At 30.1% G+C, this 6,508-nt stretch overlaps 1 long non-coding RNA gene across 1 annotated transcript; it reads left to right on the top strand.

Moving 5' to 3' along the window:
* The first annotated feature begins 1,020 nt into the window (after positions 1–1,020).
* On the top strand, positions 1,021–4,218 carry LOC136201432 (uncharacterized). The gene is made up of 4 exons (XR_010673834.1): positions 1,021–1,279; positions 2,904–2,981; positions 3,070–3,213; positions 3,628–4,218. It is a non-coding gene; the product is annotated as an uncharacterized lncRNA (long non-coding RNA).
* The last annotated feature ends 2,290 nt before the right edge of the window (positions 4,219–6,508 follow it).

Genomic DNA, 6,508 nt, shown 5'->3' with positions numbered 1-6,508 from the left:
TATATGACTCGACAACACCACATGTAATCGATATCATCCTGATTAGGTTAATACGAGATTGAAATGAAATTTTTTGGGTTGGATTACGGTTTAATAATTTTGACACTACTTCGAAATTGACACGACACGATCCCTATAGAAACTCAATAATTGCAACATGTAATATTTATTTTGTAATTTTGTATATTTTTTTATTGGGATAAGCGTCAAATTTAACCATAACGCTTCAATCAAGGTGCATATTTAGCTCCTAACATATGAAGTGATGCAAATAAAACCCTAATTTTTCCAAGCAAGACCAAGTTTAGCCAAGCTCTGTCGAAAATGCAAAAAGACTGGTTACTGTTATTTAATTATCACGTCGTATCTTCCAAACAAGTTTGTCGTTAGATTGAAGCAGTTATATATATTTTTTATTTTTCTTATAACTATATTAATAACACTATAAATATTTAAGAGAATTTGATAAAAAAATTGTGATTAAGTTATATGTAGCAGATTTAGTTTTTAGCATTTTAGCAGAATTTTTATAGTTTTGTTACTAATAAATTAATAAACTAAAGTGATAGTAAAATACTAATAAAACATGTTTTTTCTAATTTTCGGTAAGGTATGACTCAAATTGATCTTACTATCAGAGTTAAATTTGCATAATTTCATACGTTAAGGTTAAATCACAATAGAATTAAGAACGTTAGGGTTAAATTTAAGACTAATATTTGGCCCAAACTGTTACAGTGAGAGACACCATGTGTCACATGTCAAAAAGAAAATAACTTATTGGTAAATACTTGTGAACTTTTAAGAATTTAGAGAACAATTGAAATTTTGAGGTTATTGAAATTAATTATATAAAGATAAAATTGGACAAAAATATGAGGCTATTAAAGATAATTAGACAAAAATAGAAGGTCTAATTTAGAACTTTAAAACTTTAGTGGGTAGGTGAAGTTTGAGAGGAACGGATGACATCACCTATATAACTGGACTTACACCTTTATAGATATCTCTTGTGTGAGATCTGAATAGTAGATAGCCCATATATCAATTATGGATACGGTTAGGATTAGGGTTTATCTTCTCCAGAAAGTGGCATAATCAATTCTATAGAAATCAATACTTAGGATTAGGGCTTATCTTTTCTAGAAAGTTAGCATTCATCAATGCTTTTAGGATCTGATCTCTAACTGCTCTGTCCTCGAGTAAATTTCCAAAGAGAATCAAGCTTAATTCTATAAAAACCCTTCCTCAAGAAAGAAGGGAGGAGCATCAAGTGATGGTCAGTATTTTGATCCTATCTTAATAATTTTTTTTTGCAGGAAACTATTAACAAATCAAATTCCTGCGTTTTTCTTTGTTGGGTTTCATGTTTTAATAGCAATTCTGAAGATATAATGAGTTTTTCAACTACTCTAGCTTGTTATATGTGTTTACAAATGATCTATCATTATTAATTTTTCTTTAATTACTTGTTTTCTATAGTGGTTTTTAAAAAATGATTATGCCAAAAGGTGAGAATTTTAGGATTGTAATTGTGATTTCAATAGATTTATTGTCAAATTTGTTTGTTTGTGAGTGCCTTACATAAGTTGTCTGATGTGTTCTATAAGTTTGTTTTAAACTTGATATGCTCATTTTTGTTAGATGTTGCTCTCTAGTGTGTTTGTTTATATAACCTATCTAATGTGTGAGGATGATATGATTACTTGAAATTGAAACCGCAAGTTTGTTTATGCTTCTGGTGTTATGATAAGTTTTTTTATACAAATCAAGATTGTTTGTTATTTGCTATGATGAAACTATGCTGCTAATGCTTGATCTGAATATTATGTAAATTTCAGCAGACAATTATTTTTGCTGTAATTTCCTGCATTTTCAACTAGTTGAGATTGTGGCTTTGGGAGTAACTATTTTTAGCTTAATTTGCAATGGAGAAAATTGCAGAGTCCAAATCTGTGTTTGTTCATTTAGTAAAGCATTAGCTATTGTTCATTTTAGTTTGACAATGCTAGATGTTTCTCTCAAAATACTAATTTGTTGTTTGTAACAAATGATTAGGAAATTGTTGGTGCCTGATTTTCTCAATTGGTATTATTGTTTTGCTTCAATTCAGTTGCCTACTTTTAGGCGGATTGATTCAACCGATATCATTCATTGCATTTGTAATGACTATATTATCAGCTTTTTTAATTGTTTGATCAACACCGAATGAATTTAATTCCATTGAAGATCTTAATCTATTTCCATTGTTTCCAAGTAAAGAGATTGAATTTAGAGATTAGCATTTTTGAGGAATATATATGTGCTATGTTGCACGGAAACGGAATGCGGAAAATCTACGGAAGAAGAGTTCAACAGAGTATATAAAAATGTAACTTGCTAGAAAAGAAAAATGTCTCCGTTTGTACCGGAAATGGAAGGATGATTTGAGCCATATTAGGAATTCAATTCTTACATTGACTGGCTTTTTAGATACTTAATTAATTCCGATTAAGGAAAACTTATACACAATAATTAGTGATTCATCAAAGAAAGAGAAAGGAATTCTTGTTAGAATTTTTTAGATAATATTTTGGGTGTAGAAAGTGAAAGACACGCCAAATATATAAATAATTATGAACTTTTGAAAGTTCATGAGATTTTTGAGATTATTAAATACAATTGAACAATAATATGGATTATTGAATGTAATTGTATAAGATTATAAGGTTATTTAATGTAATTAGATTAGAATAGAGGGTAATTTAGAACTTAAAAAATGTAGGGGTTGTTTTATGTATGATGCCTATTATTTGATATGAATTCAATATCCCATACAAATAGCCTGACCTACATAAATGCATATTGTAAATGTGGTTGTGCATTAGACATTGATATCTCCAATCTTATGTGCTGTGGATTAGGGTTTACGTTCCACAAAAAGCTGCTCAACAGATCTGGCAGGCAACAAATAAAATCAAATCGAAATCAACATCAAAGAGGTAATAAGAATCATTATTTTATAGATAGCTAGGGTTGTTAAGAACGGAAAATATTCACAAAAATCTGAAAAACCTTAACTATGTGCAGGAAAAACAATGGTGAAGAAACATGAGAACAGCAAAGATCTTTCAGGCTTTCTCAAGAACAAAAAAAGGATATTTTATCAGTGATTGCTGAATGTTGCCGGCGAAAACAATCTCTTCTAACAGCGAGGATGATATGAGACTGCAAGTAAGTTTATGTTTAAATTACTAATTTCTTCTTTAAATATGCATTATTTAAAGGAAATCATTCTAGAGATCTTGTGTTGTTTAGATGCATTTTTGGTTGATTGATCCTACAAAACCATGGTGCTGTACCTAAAAATTAATATTGATCAATTTGTTTAGAGAAGCAGCAGCAACAGAGTACTTAATATCTAGAACACTCTTGGGTATTGTTATGAACCCCGTCCCCCTCTAGGATATTTTGCTCAATGCCATTGCAGATGAGGCTGTTTTATGTCTGAAAAGTCTTGATGCAAACACATTACCTTTAGAAATGTCAGCAGAAATCTCTCTCACTGCTAGGATAGTGGAGAAAGAAGTTTCTTTACAAATGTTCCGCCATAAAAAATTTTCACTGACATATTGCGACATGTTCTAGGATCGTCAAGCTCAAGCGAAGCGCTAGTAATTCCCAGTTTTCCTCATCGAGTGTTCGGGAGTATGAGCATTGTCCCAAACGCTGTGGATTTTGACTTGGGTGCACGTGAATTATGGGACTGGGATCCTTGCAAAAACGTCCCTGAAGATGACCGTACTATGTTCGTGGCGTTTTCAAGAGGTTTTCCAGTGACGAAGGAAGTTACAACTCTTTTCATTGAGTTAATTGGTGTGGGTGTTGTTGATGTTAAGATGCAAAAAAAATATGCCAGAAAATGAACAACCATTGTTTGGAAAAATGATCCTGGATAGATTTCTCTGTCATATTGGGCGAAAGAACACCTCCATGAGTAATTTTTACATCAGCAGCAGCAACAGAGTAATTCAAAGCAGTAGTAGCAACAGCTAGATGAAGGGACTGCACTACATTGGAAAAAGAGGCAGAATCAAATGGAAGGTAAAGAGAAAAAACACCAAATACAATGGATTCACTATATTTGGAATGTAAGATGTGCAAATGTTGATGAGGTTGCCAAAATAATAAAGACACTTAGAATGAACAAAGGTATAAATAATCCAAGTAGTTGAGATTACAGGCTTTGGTTGTACTTCAGTTTAGAGTTAATGTATCAATATTGCCCACGTTATAATCATCTTGTCTAATCCATGGTTATCTCTGAATTTGAAGGTTGTTTCTATTTATTCAGTTCTTAGGACAACGTAATATGCTAGTTTTTGAAGAATCATTACAGTGTTTTCAGAATTTCCATTAAAACATAAAACCCAACAAAGCAAAAGTGCAAAGATTTACCATAAGGCTAACTGGATTGGTTAAGAAAAATAGGTGCCTACAAAAAAATTTAAGACAAAATCAAAATCCATGTGGGTTTGTTAGCAACAAAAAAAAACAAAAACACATAAATAAATTTTATGAATGAAGAAAAAAAAATATGATGTTAAAAAATTTATAATAATATTTAATATTGGTTTAAAGATATTATATTAAAAAATAATTACAATTTGAAAAAATTAATAATACATTTTTTCAAGTATATTAATTTTGGTGTATATGTAGTTCCAAAACTTCTTTAAAATTAATTAGATTAAATTTGAAACTAAAAGATAAATTTTTTTATGTATATAACTAGAGGCAATTTTAGACTTTCATTTACAAAAACAAATGTAAAGACTAAAGAATTGATTAAGATAAAACTTAGGGAACTTATAATAATATGATGGATTTACTAGCGTGTTAAGTAAATACATAAAAACCTTATAATTATTTACCCTGGTATTTATATATTTTGCGTTTTTTTTTACATGTGGCAAAGTGTCTTTCACTTTCTACATCCCGAAGATTCTATTGAGATATAAGCAGCGCCAGCTCTGCCTTTAGGAATAGAGCGGCCGCCTAGGTGCGCCAAAAAATAGGTGCATATATAATAATTTTTTCATATATGAATAATATTTTATTGATTAGTTGTATTATCTGTTAAAAATAAATAAAAATTAACATCGAATATAAATTTTAATTAGCAATTTTACATCTAAAAAGGTCATGGCAAATTTTAGATAATAATATTGTTATGTTTTATGATTATTTTTTTCTTTTTTCCCAAATTTTAAAGTTACACGGTATTTTTCATTTTTTTAGGAAAAGGTTTATATCATTGCATTAGATGATATTTGGAAGATTTTAAGTGATTGACAAATATTAGTTAATTCAGTTTTTTCTAATTTTCAGTAAGGTAGAGCTAAAATTGATCTTACTTGGAAAGACTATATGTGCATTTTTCTTAAAATGTTTGGGTTAAAGTTATAATAATATAAACATATAATCTTGTAACTCAACTTTCTCATTTATACAACAAAAAATTGTACTAATGTTTTTAGTTACTTCTCTAACAATAATAGAGGGTATTGGATGAAATTAGATATGAATGTGGGTCATTAGGAACTTTTAAAAATTGAGGCAAAGGGCAACAAATAAAGAGGCAACAAATGTGGGAGCAGTTAAGGTTTTGAGCCAAATAAAGAGGAAACAAATGTATTAAGCTGAAACAATGTGTATGCACAAATGCCATGCGACCATAGGAATAATACATTAGATTCCATTAGAATACTATACTTGTTCAGTTATTTTTACAATGTTGCTGGTAGCTAATAGATATTAGCTAATATATTGGATTGCTTTTGTACTCATAGGGTAAATAAGTATATAGTTATACAAACACACATATACAAACAGTGCTCCATGTACAGTTAAAGATATGATGGTTCTTCCTAGTAAAAAATATATTGGTACCGTTATGCAAACAGATAGTGTTCCCTTCAGTGAATCTTCATATATGCCCTTAAAAGAATGCAATTTCAGAAATGCTCATCTATAAATTCACTCTCTTTCCTTGGAAACGTTGGAAATACATTAAGATGTCAAATGGAATTTAATTGACTCTCTTTATCAGTGATGGATCAAAGAATTTAAATTAAAAACATCTCATATAGTTACAAATCAAGTTACCTTTCAAGAATCGCATGCATAGTTTTATCATAGACAAACTAATTATGATAGAAACAAAAATTAGCATAGCAACAATGTTTAAAACAAAGTTAAGAAATTTCCAGCAAATTTCACTTAAAACATAAAGTTGTATCAGTTAAATAGATTGTTCAGTAACTTGTTTTTCGGTACATTCTGTCATATCTTGTTCTTCAGCTGGAGCACATTGTGACATTGTGTCATCTCTTCTTTAAAAGGCAACTTCTCCGGTTCACTCGTGCTCAAAACAGGACCACCAGACCCTGTATCCATGTAAATTGGTTCTTCATGCAAAGGGCATTTCTTTCTATACTCGGTGAATTCTTTAGTTGTCTCATTCAAA

Source organism: Euphorbia lathyris, chromosome 7 (assembly GCF_963576675.1).
Source record: "Euphorbia lathyris chromosome 7, ddEupLath1.1, whole genome shotgun sequence".
NCBI classification, from domain to species: domain Eukaryota; kingdom Viridiplantae; phylum Streptophyta; class Magnoliopsida; order Malpighiales; family Euphorbiaceae; genus Euphorbia; species Euphorbia lathyris.
Note: the sequence above shows the minus strand (reverse complement) of the source record. Positions and strands in the feature narration are given on the sequence as shown.